This window comes from Oreochromis aureus, linkage group 6 (genome assembly GCF_013358895.1).
Source record: "Oreochromis aureus strain Israel breed Guangdong linkage group 6, ZZ_aureus, whole genome shotgun sequence".
NCBI lineage: Eukaryota > Metazoa > Chordata > Actinopteri > Cichliformes > Cichlidae > Oreochromis > Oreochromis aureus.
The window spans coordinates 20,434,857-20,458,680 of NC_052947.1; the positions used below are offsets into that span (position 1 = coordinate 20,434,857).

General features: G+C 42.1%; 2 long non-coding RNA genes across 2 annotated transcripts; both read right to left on the bottom strand.

The window, feature by feature from the left end:
• Window positions 1–982: 982 nt before the first annotated feature.
• Window positions 983–1,731, bottom strand: LOC120440531. The gene is made up of 4 exons (XR_005613324.1): window positions 1,695–1,731; window positions 1,510–1,583; window positions 1,306–1,353; window positions 983–1,169 (listed from the first exon to the last, which is right to left on the bottom strand). It is a non-coding gene; the product is annotated as an uncharacterized LOC120440531 (long non-coding RNA).
• A 19,374-nt stretch (window positions 1,732–21,105) lies between these two features.
• Window positions 21,106–21,955, bottom strand: LOC120440566. Its single transcript, XR_005613340.1, has 4 exons — window positions 21,816–21,955; window positions 21,631–21,704; window positions 21,427–21,474; window positions 21,106–21,290 (listed from the first exon to the last, which is right to left on the bottom strand). It is a non-coding gene; the product is annotated as an uncharacterized LOC120440566 (long non-coding RNA).
• Window positions 21,956–23,824: the final 1,869 nt, after the last annotated feature.

The window sequence follows — 23,824 nt, forward strand, 5'->3', positions numbered from 1 at the left end:
ACAGAAGGAGGTCAAGTCCATGGGGACCTCAAAGCCCTGAGATCATCACCATATTTGGAAGAGGATGCCAGAAAGGGGAACTCCTGTGTCTGCATTTATCTCTTAAGATTGATCATTGTCTGTAAAAGAGGCAAACAATGTTCTTAAGATGCAAATTATGTGCTTGTAAACGCAAGAGGGGGCGTTATAATACCCTGATGGTATAAAAGCAATCTGAAGTGTATTTTTGGGTGGAGATTTACAACTGATGTTTTGCAGTTTAAACCTCCCCACGCTGCGTGTATTCATTAAAATCAATTGTTTTGATCATGCTCTTCTGGACCATCGTTGTTTTACTCTCGTCCTCAATTTCGGACCCTTAACACTCCCTTCAGATGTTCTTCTTAGCATTTACTACAGAGTCTTCGGTTGCTGCTTCTCTTTGGTTCTCTTTATCTTCAGTTTTGTCATTAATAGCTGCTGTATTGCTTTGGTAAGTGGACTGATTCTTATATAGTGCATTTCTACTCTCCCTGCTTTATACAATATGCGACATTCAACCATATGAACTTCCCTAATTAACATTCACATACGTTCATACTCCAGTGGATGCATCAGAGTAACTTGGGGTTACTAACTTGGGCCAAGTATTTTGCATGCAGACTGGGGAAGCCAGGGATTCAACCACTAACCTTCCTAATCAGTAGATGACCTGTGCTACCTCCTAAGCTCCAGCCACCCCTTTTTCAATGTGTTTTTGCACTGTGACACATTAATCAGCTGAGCAAGAGTAGAGAGTAAGACATTTTTCATTGAAAATGGTCTGCTTTCTGAAAATAATTCAGAATTTCAAAAGATTTTTGTTTTTCTGTTGAGCCACAACACTGACCTATGAAACGTGCAAGCTTTTTTAAACTCTCCATAAGACCAAGTCATTCAAAAATAAGTGGAGATTTTCAATAATCTGTGTGAATAAATTATGAAAAACAACAATGCCATTCAACATAGGTTTTTATTCATTGTTGGTTCATTTTCAATTCATTCTTTGTAACAGTAGTAGCTGTTGGTGAAGGAGCAGCTTATCGTAGAGCGGCAAGAAGCGCTGCAAGGAGCGTTGGATTCTGCAGAAGTGTTGGATTCTGTAGAAGAGCTGTTAGCAGGGCAAGAGAATTTGTGGTAGTCCCAGTAGTCTGCAAGAAAATCAGTAATAAATATTATTACATGGAATAATGCATTCTCTGTTGAATGGCTTTCTGTGGATATGATCATATCGGAGAGTCCAGTGTGTCTAATGTTCAAACGTAGAAAGACAAACATGAGACTCACCCCCTCCCTAGATGAAGAACGTGCATCACGCTCATGTGCTGAGTCATTCTGTTTAAAAAAGAAACATGCAAATGTGTTGTTTGGATATGACCGTACAGGAACACTGATACAGTTTCTGGTGACTCGATTCAACACACAGTGCAAGATATATTCCTATATTACAGATGACATCACTAGTACAGTCTACAGTCATATTACACTTACAGGATTTGCCAGAGCAAGGCTCAGCAGGCATCCAAGCAGAAACACAACCTTGATCATGGTTTCAGTGATTTCACCTGTTAACAATAATTCTGATTAGATGTGGTCAAAACCATCAGCAAAATCACCATTCCACCAACATTACACTGAAAACACAGCTGCAATAAAGGATTGATGAGAAATGTTACCGTCAGGTCTTCACAACTTCAGCAGACTGTCTCAGAGATGTGGATGATTGCGGTAATGTTGTACTGACAGCGAAGCTTTTTATACACAGTTGCAAGTGATGATTTAACCTCATTTGCGTAACTGTTGGGAAATTGTAATTCTTAGAAAACATTCTCATCTTAATATAAGAGGAAACACTATTAGGCAATATTTAAGAACACACCTGATTAAATCCTTTTGGTAAAGCATACTTAAAAAGCAACAAGCTGCAGCAATGCTGAGTCTCCATTTCAACTCCATTGCTGTTGAAAGTTTCGATTTCAAACTATGTGCCAGTTTTTAAATTTTACTGATAGGCCACTAAAACAAGAGTTTTGATTAAAAAACAAAAAACCGGATACTTTTTTCTGAATACTATCATCACGTTCAGTGTGTGAAGAAACTGTAAAAAACTGCATCTTCTAAGGACATTGAAAAAAATGCCACCCCTTTCCCTATTGGTGAAAAAATGTATCCTGTCAACCAATCAGAGAGTTATATGGCAACACATGATATCTGGTTGTTTAGGAACCCCTGAAAAGGTTAGAGGTGACGGCAGTGAGAGAGCGAGAGAGAGGTTATGAGAGCAATATAAAAAGGATGTCAGACTGGGTGTTGTCTGTTAACTGCTTAAGCCACTAAAGCTCCTGATTTGTAATCATAGCGAGATATTTCCACCTGTTTACCAGTTTGCAAACACTATGGGGTGGACACCTACATTACAGTGGTAATATGCATTGCTTTCTAGTTATATGAAGCAGTGTTTCAAAAAATTTTTGGAGCCACGGTCCATATTTCACATTGGAAAAATCACACAGCACACCACCAAACCAAAATGTCACAAAAAGCATATTGATAATTTTCCCTGGAGCACCCATAGCGGAAATGATTCGGTTTGTCCCCAATATACCTTTTTGCCTCGTTCTGCCCACTAGTCATGTTATGGCCTTCATCTTGGTCAGAATTTTCTCCAGAACCCAGGTCAGATTGACTACTTTTTCTTTTCAAGTATTCATCTACTGCTATGCAATTGTAATTTCTTCTTCCTGTCCTTCTGTTTTACTGGGAGTTGGCAACCTATTTAATTAGAGCAGGTAGTTATACTGCCCTCTAGTGGAAGAGAAAGTAATTGTTCTGCCGGTTACTCATGCCCATTGCTTAGAGTACTAATCAGGTGGAACCAGATAATCTTCCAGGGCACGCCTGATCATTTCTCCAGTGGTTGGCAAACACTGATATTGTCACGGAAAATGGGGTGAGGTGTTTAGAGGAATAAATGAGGACTCAAGAGCAGGCATTCGCTGAGATGCGAAGGAGGGTTATTGCAACATAAAACACAAGGAGAGACTGGCGAAACAGAACTAAAGATGAACTACACTGGGAGAAACTAAACTACAAAACAGCAAATCAGAACATGAAGCAAAGTGGGGGAAGGCACATGAAGGTTGACAGCAGGGAGAACACATGGTAGATACACAGACGGACCAGCAGTCAGCACACAAGTAAGCACGACTTAAATACACACTGAAGAACACAGGGAGATTACACACATGTGGGGAACACAGCTGGAACTGATGAGCCTGACAAGATGGGGGCAAGCAAACTGAATACGTTGACATAAGACATGGACATTCAAAATAAAACAGGAAACAAGAAACAATTAACAAAGATGCAGACTTGACACTGAAATAAAGCTACACTAAACACGAAGGCACAAGACACAAACCCTAAGAACAAAACCCTAAACCAGAATAAACTGAAACATAGAATTATAGTATTCAAAACAGGATAACTAAACAATCAGAACATAAACCATAATACAGATAAATACCAAAATACAAGAAACTGAAAATGCTGGGTCAAATGACCCAGGACCGTGACAGATATAAAGATTAATGTTTACATTGAAGTATTGGACAAATCTATTGACCTGTATTATTTCATCAAGAACATCCAGAACACCACTACAACAACCTCCTTCTCTCTGAGACAGTCTGCTGCAGCCTTAAAACTTAAGGTAATTAAATCTTTACTCTCAGCATTTCTTGTGTAAGGATTGTGAAAGATAATTGTTTTTGTTTTTTTCAGTTTGATGTATTTGTCATTTTACTGTCTTATTTTCTTTAATGTGTTTGTTGTTTTTTTCAACAGGTATAATAACTGAAACCATGCTGAAGGTATTTCTGCTTGGATGCTTCCTGCACTGAACATTCAGAATGTCACTACAACAACCTCCTTCTCTCTGAGACTGTCACAGTCCTGGGTCAGTGACCCAGTGTTTTGTATCTATTTAATTTGTGTTTCTTGATTATTTGTTATTCATGGTTTTCACTGTTAGTGTTTTGGTTTCTGTCCTAGTATTTCTAGCTCCCTAGCATTTCCTGAGTTCTAGTTCTTAGGTTTTGTTATTTGGCTTCCCTGTGTTCTGTGTCGTCTGCTCATTGCCCTCCCATCCCACGTTTCACATTCCTATGTTCTTTGTCTCCCCGGTCTCTTTGTTAAGTTTACGTAGCTTGTGTTCAGTCGCCATGTTTCCTGTTTTACTTTGAAGGTCTGTGTCTTATGTCATTGTATTCAGTTTTCCTTCCTCCCTGTCTCCCTCCTGTGTTACCTCTGCATGTCTTCCCTGTATTGCCTCAGCGTTCTCTCCGTCAGCTTTTCTGTGTTTCCTGGTTCCTCATCCCTTGGTTCTGGTCCACCTTCAGGTTATATGTTTATGGTTAGTTTTCCCTAGTTTAGGTTTTGTTAGTTTTCTCTGTTCCACCTGTTTGCAGTATTTATCATCCATAAATAAAGGTTTTAAGCCAGCATTGCATTTATGATGCCAGCACAATGTTGCGTGTTTTGCTTTACTTTTCCTCTTTTCTAAATTGAATCTTGACTTTTGACTTTCTGATCACTGTTGTGTTTAGTAGCTGCCAAATAAAGTTCATCAGTGAAAATCAGTTAGACTCAAAATGTGTTTTTTTTTTTTTTTGTTTGTTTGTTTTTTCACAAACATCATTGTATGGTTAGGCACAAATTTTTGTACACAGATTTTGCCATTTTTTCTCTGTACACAATCACAGGGAATTTTAAATCAAACAATTGAGATAATATTGCAGAATTGCGGAAGTTCACCTTTAATGTGGGTGGGTCTTTACAAAAATATGGCATCAACTGTTTAAGTATTACAAACATTTTTATCTTTAGTGCCCAATTTTCAGCAGCTCAGTAGTAATTGGATGGCCTGACATCATTTTATATACAAACATCAATTTTTATGCTTTGACTGAAATACTTAAGTCTATACACCATGAACATCACGAATACTGTGTTTCCTCCCTTCAGATGTTCTTCTTGGCATTTACTACAGAGTCTTCGGTTGCTGCTTCTCTTTGGTTCTCTTTATCTTCATTTTTTGTCTTTAATAGCTGCTGTATTGCTTTGGTAAGTGGACTGATTCTTATATAGTGCATTTCTACTCTCCCTGCTTTATACAATATGCCACATTCAACCATATGAACTTCCCTAATTAACATTCACACACGTTCATACTCCAGTGGATGCATCAGAGTAACTTGGGGTTACTAACTTGGGCCAAGTATTTTGCATGCAGACTGGGGAAGCCAGGGATTCAACCACTAACCTTCCTAATCAGTAGATGACCTGTGCTACCTCCTAAGCTCCAGCCACCCCTTTTTCAATGTGTTTTTGCACTGTGACACATTAATCAGCTGAGCAAGAGTAGAGAGTAAGACATTTTTCATTGAAAATGGTCTGCTTTCTGAAAATAATTCAGAATTTCAAAAGATTTTTGTTTTTCTGTTAAGCCACAACACTGACCTATGAAACGTGCAAGCTTTTTTAAACTCTCCATAAGACCAAGTCATTCAAAAATAAGTGGAGATTTTCAATAATCTGTGTGAATAAATTATGAAAAACAACAATGCCATTCAACATGGGTTTTTATTCATTGTTGGTTCATTTTCAATTCATTCTTTGTAACAGTAGTAGCTGTTGGTGAAGGAGCAGCTTATCGTAGAGCGGCAAGAAGCGCTGCAAGGAGCGTTGGATTCTGCAGAAGTGTTGGATTCTGTAGAAGAGCTGTTAGCAGGGCAAGAGAATTTGTGGTAGTCCCAGTAGTCTGCAAGAAAATCAGTAATAAATATTATTACATGGGATAATGCATTCTCTGTTGAATGGCTTTCTGTGGATATGATAATATCGGAGAGTCCAGTGTGTCTAATATTCAAACGTAGAAAGACAAACATGAGACTCACCCCCTCCCTAGATGAAGAACGTGCATCACGCTCATGTGCTGAGTCAGTCTGTTTAAAAAAGAAACATGCAAATGTGTTGTTTGGATATGACCGTACAGGAACACTGATACAGTTTCTGGTGACTCGATTCAACACACAGTGCAAGATATATTCCTATATTACAGATGACATCACTAGTACAGTCTACAGTCATATTACACTTACAGGATTTGCCAGAGCAAGGCTCAGCAGGCATCCAAGCAGAAACACAACCTTGATCATGGTTTCAGTGATTTCACCTGTTAACAATAATTCTGATGAGATGTGGTCAAAACCATCAGCAAAATCAACATTCCACCAACATTACACTGAAAACACAGCTGCAATAAAGGATTGATGAGAAATGTTACCGTCAGGTCTTCACAACTTCAGCAGACTGTCTCAGAGATGTGGATGATTGTGGTAATGTTGTACTGACAGCGGAGCTTTTTATACACAGTTGCAAGTGATGATTTAACCTCATTTGCGTAACTGTTGGGAAATTGTAATTCTTAGAAAACATTCTCATCTTAATATAAGAGGAAACACTATATATTGCAATATTTAAGGACACACCTGATTAAATCCTTTAAAAAGCAACAAGCTGCAGCAATGCTGAGTCTCCATGTCAACTCCATTGCTGTTGAAAGTTTCGATTTCAAATTATGTGCCAGTTTTTAAATTTTACTGATAGGCCACTAAAACAAGAGTTTTGATTAAAAATCAAAAAACGAGATACTTTCTTTTTTCTGAATGCTATCGTCACCTTCAGTGTGTGAAGAAATGGTAAAAAACTGCATCTTCTAAGGACATTGAAAAAAATGCCACCCCTTTCCTATTGGTGAAAAAATGTACCCTGTCAACCAATCAAAGAATTATATGGCAACACATGATATCTGGTTGTTTAGGAACCCCTGACAATTTTGGAGGTGATGGCAGTGAGAGAGAGAGAGAGATTATGAGAGCAATATAAAAAAGATGTCAGACTGGGTGTTGTCTGTTAACTGCTTAAGCCACTAAAGCTCCTGATTTGTAATAATAGCAAGGTATTTCCATCTGTTTACCAGTTTGCAAACACTATAGGGTGGACACCTACATTACAGTGGTAATATGCATTGCTTTCTAGTTATATGAAGCAGTGTTTCAAAAATCTTTGGAGCCACGGTCCATATTTCACATTGGAAAAATCACACAGCACACCACCAAACCAAAATGTCACAAAAAGCATATTGATAATTTTCCCTGGAGCACCCGTAGCGGAAATGATTCGGTTTGTCCCCAATATACCTTTTTGTCTCGTTCTGACCACTAGTCATGTTATGGCCTTCATCTTGGTCAGAATTTTCTCCAGAACCCAGGTCAGACTGACTACTTTTTCTTTTCAAGTATTCATCTACTGCTATGCAATTGTAATTTCTTCTTCCTGTCCTTCTGTTTTACTGGGAGTTGGCAACCTATTTAATTAGAGCAGGTAGTTGTACTGCCCTCTAGTGGAAGAGAAAGTAATTGTTCTGCCGGTTACTCATGCCCATTGCTTAGAGTACTAATCAGGTGGAACAAGATAATCTTCCAGGGCACGCCTGATCATTTCTCCAGTGGTTCTCAAGCAGTGATATTGTCACGGAAAACGGGGTGAGCCGTGTGGAGGAATAAATGAGGACCCAAGAGCAGGCATTCGCTGAGATGCGAAGGAGGTTTATTGCAACATAAAACACAAGGACAGAATGGCGAAACAGAACTAAAGATACACTACACTGGGAGAAACTAAACTACAAAACAGCAAACCAGAACATGAAGAAAGGTGGGCGAACGCACATGAAGGTTGACAGCAGGGAGAACACACGGTAGATACACAGACGGACCAGCAATCAGCACACAAGTAAGCACGACTTAAATACAAACTGAAGAACACAGGGAGATTACACACGTGGGGAACACAGCTGGAACTGATGAGCCTGATGAGCCTGATGAGACGGGGGGCAAGCAAACTGAATATGTTGACATAAGATAAGATAACCTTTAGACAGCCCATCCTGATGCTTTTCTCATCTTGGCTGGGGATTTCAATCATGCAGACTTAAAGTGCGTGTTTCCAAAAATACAACAACACATAGACTTTCCAACAAGGGGAAATAACACACTGGACTTTGTTTACACCACCCAGAGAGGAGCCTACAAAGCTTTTCCCCTCCCCCACCTCGGCGCCTCAGACCATATCACTGTCATGCTAATGCCTGCTTACAGACCGCTTGTTAAAGTCTCCAAACCGGTTCGTAAGCGGATACAGGTGTGGCCAGAAGGGTCTTCAGAGGCCTTACAGGACTGCTTTAACACCACAGACTGGAACATGTTTAAGCAGGCTGCCACCTATAACAACACCACTGACCTCCAGGAGTACGCAGAGACTGTTACTGCCTACATCAACAAGTGTATTGAGGATGTAACAGTCACGAAAACCATAACTGTCCGGGCAAATCAAAAACCATGGATGACAGGAGAGGTCTACAGGCTGCTGATAGCTCGGAATGTTGCCTTCAGAGATGGAGACGAGGCGAGCCTGAGGACAGCTAGGGCCAACCTTTCCCGTGGTATCAGAGAGGCTAAGAGACAGTACTCCAGCAAAATATCTCATCACTTCAAAGACAGCAGAGACTCACGGAGCCTGTGGCGGGGCATTCAGACCATCACAGATTACAAGCCCCCACCACAGACCTGTGATAGCACTATCCCCCTGCTGAACGAGCTGAACACTTTCTTTGCTCGCTTTGAAGTCCAAAACGGCACCACAGCACAGAAGACCCCACCCCCTCCTGGTGACCAGGTGATGACTCTGTCCCCGGACAGCGTGAGGAGATCCCTCAGCAGGATCAATGCACGTAAAGCTCCGGGTCCTGACAACATTCCTGGTCGTGTACTGAGAGACTGTGCAGTGGAACTCACTGATGTCTTCACAGACATCTTCAATATATCACTTATCCAGGCTGTCGTCCCACATGTTTTAAAGCCACCACAATCATTCCGGTTCCAAAAAAGTCATCTCCCTCCTGCTTTAATGACTACCGTCCTGTTGCACTTACTCCCATCCTGATGAAGTGCTTCGAACGACTAGTCATGCAACACATCAAGACTGTCCTGCCCCCCTCCCTGGATCCCTTTCAGTTTGCGTATCGGCCCAACCGCTCAACCGATGATGCTATCTCCACTGCACTCCACTCAGCACTCACCCACCTGGACAAAAAAGACTCATATGTTCGAATGCTGTTCATAGATTTCAGTTCAGCATTCAACACTATAATCCCCCAACAGCTCACTCAAAAACTGGTCCAGTTGGGGCTTAACACCTCTCTGTGCAACTGGCTGTTGGATTTTCTCACCGGAAGACCTCAAGCAGTACGGGTCGGCAGTAATACATCCAGCACCATCATCTTAAACACGGGGGCCCCGCAGGGATGTGTGCTGAGCCCCCTCCTCTTCACGCTGCTGACCCATGACTGCACTCCATCATACAGCTCCAACCTCTTCATCAAGTTTGCGGACGACACAACGGTGGTGGGTCTCATTAGCAACAGGGATGAGACCAACTACAGAAGTGAGGTGAGACGCCTGGCCACGTGGTGTGTTGACAACAATCTCTCTCTGAATGTGGAGAAGACGAAGGAGATTGTTGTGGACTTCAGGAGAATGCACACCCAACATGCTCCTCTGACCATTGACGGAGTGTCTGTGGAGAGAGTGAGCAGCACCAAGTTCTTGGGTGTGCACATTACAGAGGATCTCACATGGACGTACAACACCACAGCACTGGCCAAGAAATCACAGCAGCGTCTCTTCTTTCTCCGCAAACTAAGAAGAGCAGGAGCACCAGCCCCCATCATGTACACTTTCTACAGAGGCACCATCGAGAGCATCCTGTCGAGCTGCATCACTACGTGGTTTGGAGCCTGCAATGCGTCCTGTCATAGAACCCTCCAACGCATAGTGAGAACTGCAGAGAGGATCATTGGTGTCTCTCTCCCCTCCCTCCAGGACATTTACAGCACCCGTCTCACTAAAAAAGCCCTTTGCATAGCGGCTGATCCCACGCACCCAATGCAAAGCTTCTTCAAGCTGCTGCCGTCAGGGAGGAGACTGCGGAGTCTCCAGGCCAGAACCAGCAGACTGAAAGACAGCTTCATCCATCAGGCTGTCAGGAAGCTTAACTCCCTCCCGATTCTGCCCCCTCTCTCCCCCCTCTCCCCCCTCTCCTCCACGGTCTCACTGAACTCTGTCACACACACACACACACACACACACTCTCTGACTCACTCACTGGCCTGCACCAGTTATTAGTCACCTTGTGGAGCATTGGACTGCCATTACCTCATAAGACTTTGTTACACTATCTCCTACCGTACATTACCAAATCTCCATTTGCACTATTTGCCTATTTGCACTACCTTGCCTGGTCTACACCCAATGTCATTTACCGTTACCTGAATATTGTATATTGTATAGCTTTTTTTTTTGTTATATGTAAAATTGTACTGTATTTATTCAAATTTTACTTTTTTTAATTATTTTAATTATTTTTATTGCTGCTACTTCATCTAGGGTTTGAGAGTAACGAAATTTCTATTCTCTGTATGTCCTGTACATATGGCAGAATTGACAAATAAAGTTGACTTTGACTTTGACTTTGACTTTTGATTAGTCCCACACGTGGGAAATTTGTTTTGTCACAGCAGGAAGTGGACAGTGCAAAAGTTCTATAGCAACAATTAGAATACATTACGAATAATGTACTGTACGCAACTGTACAGAATAGAATAGAATAAAATAAAATATGATATACAGTAGAATAAAATTGAATAAAATATACAATAGGATAAAAATAGAATACAAATTCTATATACAACTGAGTAAAAATACAACTTTGTCAGAAAAGAGTATTGCACTTAGTCTTATTGCACATGTGTGGGTTTGTGTGTGTTTGATCAGCTGCATAAGTCTTTGTTGTACAGTCTGAGAGCAGTGGGGAGGAAATATCTGCGAAATCTCCCCATCCCACATCGTGGGTGCCGCAGCCTACCACTGAAGGAGCTGCTCAGTGCTGTCAGAGTCTCCTGCATGGGGTGGGAGATGTTGTCCAAAAGGGATGAAAGCTTAGCCACCATTCTCCTGTCACTCACCACCTTCACTGGGTCCAGAGGGCATCCTAGAACAGAGTTGGCCCTGCGGGTCAGCCTGTTCAGTCTCTTCCTATCCCCGGCAGAGATGTTGCCACCCCAGCAGACCACACCATAAAAGATGGCTGAGGCCACCACAGAGTCATAGAAGGTCTTCAAGAGTGGGCCCTTCACTCCAAAAGAAACCTGAGTCTCCGCAGCAGGTACAGCCTGCTCTGTCCTTTCCTGTAGAGGGCGTTTGAATTATGAGTCCAGTCCAGTTTGTTGTTCAGATAAACACCAAGGTACCTGTAGCTGTCTACATGTCCATACCTTGAATGTTCAGTGACTGCAGTGGAGGAAGTTTGTGCGTGCGGAAGTCTACCACCAGCTCCTTGGTTTTATTAGTGTTGATCTGGAGTAGGGATGGGTACCGGGTTCTGACATAAACGGTAGTAACCAGACCGAAAAGCAGCGCACATTTCGGTGCTTTATTTCGGTGCTTTTTTTTCCTGAGATGTCATACACTTTGGATTCTAGCCAATCATTTTACCTTTGCAAGCGTAGTAGGCGGGCCCAGGTATGTACGTTCTTTTAGAGCAGAGCTACAGATTAAAAACGCCCAAGGCCAAGCGGTCAAAGTCTGGCTGTTGTTATGATTTAATGTTGTCAGTGTTTTGTTTTATGTTATGTTTAAGGATTTGTTCTCGTTTCCTGTTTTATTGTGAAGGTCTGCGTCTCATGTGAGTGTGTTCAGTTTTACCTCTGTCTCGTCTTGTTGATTATTCCCAGCTGTGTTCCCCACCTGTGTGCAATCTCCCTGTGTTTCCCTGTGTGTATTTAAGTCGCGTCCTCTGTCTTTGTAGTTTGGCTGGTCCGTCTGTGTATCCACCGTGTCTCATCCGTGTGTTTCCCTGCTGCCCAACCGTCATCTCTTTTCTGCTGGCTGTTATTCGTGTTCAGGTTTGTGTTTCTGTTCAGGGTCAGTAGTTTAGTTTTTCCCAGTATAGTTTAGTTCTCCGTTCACCATTTTGTCCATCTCTTTTGTTGTGTTTGCCTTAGTGGCACCAGCCATTTTTTAGCCAACCTGGTTGTCCAGTTTAAGATAAAGCCTCTTCTCATCCCACAATCTGGTATTCATCTTCTTTTATGTTGCGGCTTTGAGCCGGGTCGTAACACTGTACTTCACAGCAAAAGATGCACTCAGCAGCCTGCAACAAGTGGTTTAAGGTGATACTGTGCAAAGGAGGTAACTCCTCGAATCTGATGAAACACCTGGCGACGTATAGCATTTTGTTAAAAGCCGAGAAATGCGCCGTATTTGATAGCTTGCTGCGAGACCTCGCACCGTGCACATCTACTGCGAGTGGATTGCCTGTTATCGGACCCGGAGTTAACATCCCCCAAAAACCCGAAGAGTAGAGTCCTGGCCCCTAGCCCTGCCAGTGTAGCAGAAATGATGACGGATGATGATGGCAGCAGCAGCCGTTCTTTTCTGCGTGAGTAGCTTTATGTTGTCCGTGTGTAATTTACATTGAGTAGGCTAACCACGTTATTAAATTAATGCATGTAAGGTGAACTAGCAAACACCGTCGTAGTTACATGTGGCTGTCTTCTTGTTTGATGGCAGATACTCCCTTCACCCTGGCCAAAAAGGCTAAAATGACCAAAGAAAAAGTGGAAAACAGCTAAACATGAGAGGTTTTTGGACTAAGTTTGTGTTTTTTCCATTGTTTAAGCACTGCTTCCAGCCAAGAGTGATGACATAAACCCCCTATAGCTGCAGAAAAGGCTAACATTGTTATCTTTTTACAAAAAAACAGCTGAACATGAGAGGTTTTTGGACCAATTTTGTGTTCTCCATTCTTTAAGCACCGGTTTGAGCACCGTTTAAGCACCAGCACTGTTTCAAAAGTACCAGTTTGGTACTGGTATCGGATAAAACCTAAACGATACCCCTCCCTAATCTGGAGGTAGTTCAGCTGGCACCAGTCCACAAAGTCTTGGGTCAGTCCTCTGCACTCCTTGTTGTCCCCATCAGTCATGAGGTCGACTATTGCAGAGTCATCAGAGAACTTCTGCAGGAAGCACTGGGTGGAGTTGTGGGAGAAGTCTGCAGTGTAGATGGTGAAGAGGAACGGAGCCAGAAACGTTCCCTGTGGGGCCCCGTACTGGTGGTCGGTCGGTGAGGTAGTCCATAATCCAGGTAGTGAGGTGATTGTCCACTCCTGAGTTCTCCAGCTTGTCCTTCAGGACTGTGGGAAGAATGGTGTTGAAGGCACTGGAGAAATCAAAGAACATGTTGGTGATGGTGATGTCTTTGGCACTGGTACAACACAGGAGGTTTTCCAGAGCTCTGGGACTCTCCCCAGCTTCAGGCTCAGGTTGAAGATGCACTCCATCACCCCGAGTATAAGACATGGACCTTCAAAGTAAAACAGGAAACAAGAAACAGTTCAGAAAGACACAGACTTGACACTGAAATAAAGCTACACTAAACACGAAGCCACAAGACACAAACCCTAATAACAAAACCCCAAACCAGAATAAACTGAAACATAGAATTATAATATTCAAAACAGGATAACTAAAGAATCATGTTGGCGACTGTCAAACCTTTTTTTTTCTTCTCTTGACCGATGCGGTCACGCTTTCTCCTTCTCCCTCTCCCTTATCTTTCCTGCTTGGCTTCTCATGTCTTTTGTATAGTCTCGCTTATTCTCTAACCCTAAGAGAGTCTCCCAGACTTGTTCTCTAAAAACCTAAAGAAGAATTATGGATTTGATCAACTGGTCCCTTAACGAAACTGACAACTCCTGGGCTTGGGAGAGCCTGATTGTCCTGCGGAGATGTTTGCTGCTGGATACTCGATGGTCGGTTGTGTCGTGTGTCTGGCGACATAGATAACATCTTGAAGAACAACAGGAATTGAGAGACCTGGTGACCAGTGACAGACATTAGACCAACTGTAAAATTGGATGCAGTTTGTTCGCACTAACCAAAACAGCTACCATCTTCATCTCATCCGGCCCCCCTGGCACCAGTTGGATGCTAAAGGCAAAAGCTGATGGATATCAAGACTATGTTGTGACTTTCTCCCTCCTCATTCAAGGTTACCCGCATCGACCGAAGACTGTTGACTTTTGCCTAACTGGTTGAAGGGACACTTTCTCTAGGCTGAACACGGAACACACACACACTCTCATACGCACACACATGCATGTACACTGACATAGACCTACACTCACCACCCACCCCCACCCCCTCCAAACCCCTTTGAAGCTTATATCTTCTATGTAGTGAGATTCATGCGCTATGTGCTGAGGTGGGGTTTTTTTTCTGTTCTCAAACTGATCTCCCTGTTGGAGCTCAGTCTGGGGGGAGTTATTTTTTTTCCTCGTCTTTCCCCATGTTGTGCATTTTCCATTGTTATACCTCTCTGACCTGTCTTCCCCATGTGATGTTGTAATTTATGTATGGTCGAAAGGGTAAGATGGCGCTGGCAAAGGTCGGCAGCCTTAACCCAACAAATTTCCTACGTGTGAGACTAATAAAGGTTATCTTATCTTATCTGACGCTGTTTCAAAATGTCATCGTCATGGGTCAGAGGCCTCCTAAAGAATGCATATCTTTGTGATGGGTCTGCACACATGGCTGGTTAGGGTCTTAATACCAACCTGACGTACAAGCCCCCTTTTGTCTGGCACAGGTCCTGTGACTCTGCCAATGATCCACAAACCGGTTCAAAGTCATCCACTATGAGGACCACATCTCCAGGAACAAAGTTACGTTTAATCCTTCCCCATTTCCGGTGCTGCTGAAGTTGTGGCGAGTATTCTTTAGTCCATTTTTTCCAAAACAGGTCATATATATATTGGACTTGTCTCCATCGTTTACATGCATAGACATTGTCTAGCTGGAACAGACCAGGTGGTAAACACGGGTTGGATTTGAAAAGGAGGAGGTGGTTTGGTTTCAAAGCGTCAAAATCATTTGGATCGGTGGATTCCAGTGTAATTGGTCTACTGTTGAGGATTGACTCCACTTCACAAAGAGCAGTTAGGAGCCCTTCTTCATCCAAATGCTGTGTTTGCAGAGTGGAATTAAGGACCTTTCTGACAGAACGAATCAACCGCTCCCATGCTCTGCCATGATTCAATCCAGTTGGAGGATTAAAGATCCATTTCACTTCCTTCAAAGAGTGCTTCAGAGATCTTTTACTGATTCCACTCTTCCATAGGTTGTCTCAGCTCGTGCTCTGTGCCCACAAAGTTGGTCCCATTGTCAGAGCGCAGTTCTTGTACCTGACCTCGTCTTGCAATGACACATTGTAAGGCATTAATGAAAGAGTCAGTGTCAAGAGATCAGGCAACCTCAATATGTACTGCTCTAACCGCCAAACAAGTAAAAATAACACCATACTGCTTCACAAGACTTCTCCCACGCTTCACTTCAAATGGACCAAAATAGTCCACTCCAACAAAGCTAAATGGGGGTTTCTCAGGGGTCACTCTGCTTTCAGGCAAGTCAGCCATCTGCTGTTGGCCTGCAGCTCCATGAAACCTTCTACAGGTCACACACCTCGACATAATCTTTCGAATCAAAGTACCAGCACCAGGAATCCAGTATTTTTGATGCAGCTTTGACAGTATATGGTTCCTTCCACCATGACCCACCTCTTTATGAATATGCTGTAGAATGAGATTAGAAATGTGAAGCTCTTTAGCGATTATGATAAGATGCTTGGAATCTTCTGACATGACAGCCCTACTGAGACATCCACCAACCCACAGCACATCACCCTCCAGAACAGGATACAACTTATATGTGTGGCTGCTTCATTTCACAGAGTCTCCCCTTTGGAGACAGGAAATTTCTTCAGCATATCTTTTCCTCCGACAGAACTTGATTACTTGCATTTCAGCATCCTCAATCGCTCCCAATGAAAGAAAGCCATGCCAGAACTCAACCTTATGTTGAGCACCTTCAGACTGAATTGTATCAGATGCAGACTGGAAATATATCTTCCTACGATGCAATAACAATGTCTTGAACCTCAAAATCCAACCCATCACCCTGATGAGACAAGTCCAGGATGAGGCACGATGGATTAAAAGGGTCAGAGGATGATCATTATGTGCTTGTGAGACATCGATAGCAGCAGACACCTTGACTTCAGGATCTTCATGTGGAAGTTCTTGCAAGTTCTCTGGATTCACAGGCCAATTGTCCTTTGGCTGTGTAAGAAATGCACGACCAGATATCCATTCAGTGTCACGTAGAACAGTTTCTACCTTCATACCTCTGGAGATGAGGTCCGCAGGGTTATGTGTAGTGTTCACATACCTCCATTGGGAGGCACTAGAAGCCTTGAGGATTTCTGACACTCCGTTCACCACAAAAACACGGAACCTGGAAGTCTACATTGTTTATATATTTCAACACTGCGGTGCTGTACGTTCAAAACCCAGAGTTTAGGAAAGGTAGTCTCAACTCCCTCCTCCACATTCTATCCCTGCGATAGAATGGATTAACACCAACCACTGTTGGTGTTAATTCCATGCGAGGGATTGTGACTGGTTTTAAAGGTGCCACCCTGGACTTTCCCATTATGAAAGAACTGTGTGTCTGTGAGTGACTTTTGTGCAGCAACAGGTAGGTAACAGCGCCATAGCCCTTCTCACTCGCATCTGCAAAGTGGTGAAACTGAGCAGTGGTCGTCTCTCCAAAATCAGTAGGTTTTAAACATTGTTTGATGCTGATGTTGTCCAACAGATGCAATTCTTTTATCGAGCTTTTCCATTCTTGAGCAACTGCTGATGGTATAGCATCAACCCATCCTATCCCACTCTGGCACAGATCTTGAAGGTTCCTCTTGGCTGTGAAGATAACAGGAGCAAGGAACCCCAGATGGTCATAGAAGGAGCTTACTGTGGATAGGGTCCCTCTCCGAGTCAATGGCCTGTTTGGGATGGATATGCAGAACTTAAATGTATCTGACTGTAGGCACCACCTCACTCCCAATGCTCGCTCAACAGGTAAAAGATCACAATCCAGATCTAGGTCCTTAACTTCATTTGCTCTTTCCTCCTCAGATACAACTGCCAGAACGCTTCGGCTATTACTTATCCACTTTGTTAAGTGGAAGCCACCCCTGGCACAAATGTCCCTGAAGTCTGAGTAAAGATTGATGGTTTCTTCTTCAGAGCCTATTGAAGCAAGGCAGTCATCCACATAAAAGCTATACAGAATGGTGTCAAACACCTGCTGGCTGAAGTATGCTTTGTTGTCCTCTGCGCATTTCCACAAGGCATAGTTAGCACAGCTTGGAGAAGATGTTGCCACAAACAAATGAACACCCATCCTGTAGTCTTGCATGCTCTGATTGAAGTCACCACTGGGCCACCAGAGAAATCTCAATAAGTCAGCATCTTCCTCTGCCACATGCACCTGGTGAAACACAGCCTCGATGTCGGACATCAAAACAATAGGCTCTTTTTGGAACCTCATCAATATGCCAACCAAACCGCTTGTTAAGTCAGGACCACTCAGGAGCTGCGCATTAAGAGAGACACCCTGGAATGATGCTGCACAGTCGAAGACAACCCGCATCTTCCCCTTGGTAGGATGGTAAACCCCGTGGTGAGGGATATACCAAAGCTTCCCATCACTCCACTCTAATTCTGCGACTGGCACTATCTTCGCATATCCTCTAGATATGAGATCTGTCACGAAGGCAGTGTAGTCTTTGTGAAAGTCTTTATCTCTGATGAACCTTTTCTTCAAACCTTGCTCAGCAATTGCATGGTTATCAGGCATTCTTATGTCTCGGTCTTTCAATGGCAGGGCAATGCTGTAGTGCCCATCCCTCAAGGTCACTGTTTTGCCAGCCAACTCCAGGAACTTTAAATCCTCCTTTGACAGCCCCATCTGCTCATCATGGCTGCTCTCAGGAAAGTCCACCTTGAACTGCTGTTTCCATAGCTTGTCCAGTGTGACAGCAGAAACTATGTTAGCAGTAACTTTTGCCAAACATCCTGGCCTTCCACAGCATTCTCAATTAAGTGGCCCATTCACTGTCCAGCCAAGCACAGTCTTAACCCTCTGGGGTCGACAGACGCGTCAGCGCGTCAAAATCACATGACCAATTGAAGACGACACAGCAACAAGATGCAGCAACCGAGAGTCTCCATTTCAATTTCGGTCAAAAGTGTGGACTTCAAACTATATACCAGTTTTAAAATTGTGCTGATAGGCCACATAAAAGCAGAGTTATGATAAAAAATACATGCAATGTTTTTTTCTGAACAAAACAGTGGTGTTTACAGCGTGAAGAAACGGTAAAAACTGCATTTTCTAGGGACAGCGCTAGCAAATACTCTCTGCTTGCGAGTGAAAAAAGAAAAAGAAAAAACACCCCTTCCCTACTGGTGTTAAAGTTTACCATGCCAGCCAATCAAAAAAATGATATGGCAACATGTGGCTTTTGGTTGTTTAGGAAGAGGGGGCAGTTTTAGGAGTGACAAAAGAAAGAGAGAGAGTAAGTTTTCACAAGTGAGACATTAGTGACGTTTAGCATGTTTGCAGGCTATAGTTAGTGTGTACTGTAGTCATTGTTTTGTGCTGTGTGTCAGTTATACTGCTGAATGTCACATTTGCTCCAAAAAAGCCACCAAAGGCAGATTGCAGTCTAAACGCTGTCTCCACCTGGAAAACTGGACTGATACACCTCCTGTCGTCAGACCTGCAGGGTTTAGGCCTGTGCTATTCTCCTCTGTCTGAGAGTGGAGAGAAACTATTTTTTTGGAGTTGCACAAATAATTTGTGTGCCTTCTTATTTGATGCAGCACACCTGATTGTTCTGTAAGTAGTTTTAAATGGTTATATAAAAAACGCCTGAAGCCTTGGCTGCATTTTTAGGCAAATAGTACCATATAACTTTGTTGTTTTCAAAATTTGTGCATAATTTTTATTTGCATTTCAGGTTATGAAAATGATTCGTTAAAGATGTTTGTGGTTTTAACAGTAAAAAATACAACTTTTTTCTACTTGGATTTTAAATTTTTTCTCTCAATTTAGATTAATTGTGCTAATATAGTATGTCAAAATGAAAAAAACAACTCACATTTCAGATATTTGAGGTGGTGCTGAAAATAATGATACCAAACAAGTCAAGATAAACAGTTTTTAAAGGTGAAATATAGGCAGGGGTGCACATAAGTGGTCCGCAGGTGCACATTTGCTGTCAAAATAAAAGACGCGCACCAGATAAGAAGTTGCAACGCGCGTTTGCATACATAAGATTTTCTGGAGGAGGACAGACATTTGTTTAGAACTCTTAAAGATGTCGAAGAAGCAAGCTCCTTTAAGCAGTTATTTTGGTGTTCCTCCACCTCAAAAGAAATGTCAGAAGTAGTCCGAACTGCAAAAGAAGCGCGTATTCTCTGAAAAGTGGTTGCAGGAGGTGAGCTGGCTTCAAACAAATGATGAACGCACAGAGATGTGGTGCAGAATATGCCGTGAAAATCCCACTTTTGCGGACAAAAACAGTGCCTTTTATATGTACGCAAACGCGCGTTGCAACTTCTTATCCGGTTGCGCCACTTTTATTTTGACAGCGAATTCGAACCTGCAGACCACTTATATGCACCCCTGAATATAGGGGTAAAATCAAAAGTAGTCAAAAACGGCAAATTATACCCTGGACCCCAGAGGGTTAAGAAACTAAATCTTCTCGTTATGTGGTTTCTTATCAAGCAGAGCACATGACCAGTGTTGGGAAGGTTATTTTTAAAATGTATTCCACTACAGATTACAGAATACATGCCCCAAAATGTATTTTGTAACGTATTCTGTTACATTACTCAATGAGAGTAACGTATTCTAAATACTTTGGATTACTTAATATATTATCAAGCTTTTTGCAACTACATGAAAGTACTATTGTTCTGTGATGAGATGAAAGATAGCCTTTATTTGTCAGTTGCAGTTGCCCACAACCGAGATGACAGACCTTGCCGACCGTACATACAATACACAAACATCACACTGGGGAGACAGGTCAGGCTAGGTAGCAAGGGAAAAAAAAATGAGGATAATCCAGGAATGCACAGATATCAGCACACCATAACACAATAAAACACAGACAAGCAACATGGGAGAATATTCCAGTGTGTACCGCTGCAATCTTCGATCGCACCTCCAGCTACGCCGCTGTCCACATCGGATGGGAGATAAGCATGGGAGGAGGCATTGGATTCAGAGGAGGGAGTATTATTACTTTAGCTGAAGGATACTCGCCATACCAATACCAACTAGATTTTTAAATCTTAATATAAAATGAGTAACAGTAGGGTGGACATTAGGTAGAGCGGCACTTTTTGCAGCTATCTCGTATAGAAAAATATTACGCGCGTGTATAAAACAGGTCCGCGGCTCCGAACCATATACATCGAGTTCCGTGTCGAGCTCGTAGCCGAATATTAGCTTTACTTTGTTGTCTGGATCAACTTTGCTGAGACGGAGAGAGGCATTGAAAGGATGATTCAACAGAACTTATGCCACATTCAACCATATTAACTTTCCTAGTTAACATTCACACTTGGGGCAAGTATTTTGCATGCAGACTGGGGAAGCCAGGGATTCAACCACTAACCTTCCTAATCAGTAGATGACCTGTGCTACCTCCTAAGCTCCAGCCACCCCTTTTTCAATGTGTTTTTGCACTGTGACACATTAATCAGCTGAGCAAGAGTAGAGAGTAAGACATTTTTCATTGAAAATGGTCTGCTTTCTGAAAATAATTCAGAATTTCAAAAGATTTTTGTTTTTCTGTTGAGCCACAACACTGACCTATGAATCGTGCAAGCTTTTTTAAACTCTCTATAAGACCAAGTCATTCAAAAATAAGTGGAGATTTTCAATAATCTGTGTGAATAAATTATGAAAAACAACAATGCCATTCAACATGGGTTTTTATTCATTGTTGGTTCATTTTCAATTCATTCTTTGTAACAGTAGTAGCTGTTGGTGAAGGAGCAGCTTATCGTAGAGCGGCAAGAAGCGCTGCAAGGAGCGTTGGATTCTGCAGAAGTGTTGGATTCTGTAGAAGAGCTGTTAGCAGGGCAAGAGAATTTGTGGTAGTCCCAGTGGTCTGCAAGAAAATCAGTAATAAATATTATTACATGGGATAATGCATTCTCTGTTGAATGGCTTTCTGTGGATATGATCATATCGGAGAGTCCAGTGTGTCTAATGTTCAAACGTAGAAAGACAAACATGAGACTCACCCCTTCCCTAGATGAAGAACGTGCATCACGCTCATGTGCTGAGTCATTCTGTTTAAAAAAGAAACATGCAAATGTGTTGTTTGGATATGACCGTACAGGAACACTGATACAGTCTGTGGTAACACAATTGCACACACTGTACAAGATATATTCCTATATTACAGATGACATCACTAGTACAGTCTTCAGTCATATTACACTTACAGGATTTGCCAGAGCAAGGCTCAGCAGGCATCCAAGCAGAAACACAACCTTGATCATGGTTTCAGTGATTTCACCTGTTAACAATAATTCTGATTAGATGTACTCAAAGCCATCAGCAAAATCACCATTCCACCAACATTATACTGAAAATACAGGAGCAATAAAAGATTGATGAGAAATGTTACCGTCAGGTCTTCACAACTTCAGCAGACTGTCTCAGAGATGTGGATGATTGTGGTAATGTTGTACTGACAGCGGAGCTTTTTATACACAGTTGCAAGTGATGATTTAACCTCATTTGCGTAACTGTTGGGAAATTGTAATTCTTAGAAAACATCCTCATCTTAATATAAGAGGAAACACTATTAGGCAATATTTAAGAACACACCTGATTAAATCCTTTTGCTACAGCACATTTAAATAGCAACAAGCTGCTGACTTGTATCCTGTCAACCAATCAAAAGATTATATGGCAACATGTGATATTTGGTTGTTTAGGAACCCCTGAAAATTTTGGAGATGACGGCAGTGAGAGAGAGAGAGATTACGAGAGTGATAACAATAGCGAGCAGATTCCATAAACCAGGACCTGCTCTTGATGTTCTTTTAATTGATTTTTGTCTTCTTATCTATTAAATAAACTTAATGTACCTTTGTCCTATAACAGCAAATTGTTAAAAAAAAAAAAAAGGATGTCAGACTGGGTGTTGTCTGTTAACTGCTTAAGCCACTAAAGCTCCTGATTTGTAATCATAGCGAGATATTTCCATCTGTTTACCAGTTTGCAAACACTATAGGGTGGACACCTACATTACAGTGGTAATATGCATTTCTTTCTAGTTATATGAAGCAGTGTTTCCCAAACTTTTGGAGCCATGGCCAATATTTCACATTGGAAAAATCACACAGCACACCACCAAACAAAATGTTGCAAAAAGCATATTGATAATTTTCCCTGGAGCACCCGTTGTGGAAATGATTCGGTTTGTCCCCAGTATACCTTTTTGCCTCATTCTGACCACTAGTCATGTTATGGCCTTCATCTTGGTCGGAATTTTCTCCAGAACCCAGGTCAGATTGACTACTTTTTCTTTTCAAGTATTCATCTACTGGTATTATGCCCTGCGTGGTCTCACAACATGAATATTATGTAATTTCTTCTTCCTGTCCTTCTGTTTTACTGGGAGTTGGCAACCTATTTAATTAGAGCAGGTAGTTGTACTGCCCTCTAGTGGAAGAAAAAGTAATTGTTCTGCCGGTTACTCACGCCCATTGCTTAGAGTACTAATCAGGTGGAACCAAATAATCTTCCAGGGCACGCCTGATCATTTCTCCAGTGGTTGGCAAACACTGATATTGTCACGGAAAACGGGGTGAGCCGTGTGGAGTAATAAATGAAGACCCAAGAGCAGGCATTCGCTGAGATGCGAAGGAGGTTTATTGCAAAATAAAACACAAGGACAGAATGGCGAAACAGAACTAAAGATAAACTAAACTGGGAGAAACTAAATTACAAAACAGCAAACCAGAACATGAAGGAAGGTGGGCGAAGGCACATGAAGGTTGGCAGCAGGGAGAACACACGGTAGATACACAGACGGACCAGCAATCAGGACACAAGTAAGCACGACTTAAATACACACTGAAAAACACAGGGAGATTACACACATGTGGGGAACACAGCTGGAACTGATGAGCCTGATAAGACGGGGGCAAGCAAACTGAATACAATGACGTAAGACATGGACCTTCAAAGTAAAACAGGAAACAAGAAACAGTTCACAAAGACGCAGACTTGACACTGAACTAAAGCTACACTAAACACGAAGGCACAAGACACAAACCCTAAGAACAAAACCCTAAACCAGAATAAACTGAAACATAGAATTATAGTATTCAAAACAGGATAACTAAACAATCAGAACATAAACCATAATACAGATAAATACCAAAATACAAGAAACTGAAAATGCTGGGTCAAATGACCCAGGACCGTGACAGATATAAAGATTAATGTTTACATTGAAGTATTGGACAAATCTATTGACCTGTATTATTTCATCAAGAACATCCAGAACACCACTACAACAACCTCCTTCTCTCTGAGACAGTCTGCTGCAGCCTTAAAACTTAAGGTAATTAAATCTTTACTCTCAGCATTTCTTGTGTAAGGATTGTGAAAGATAATTGTTTT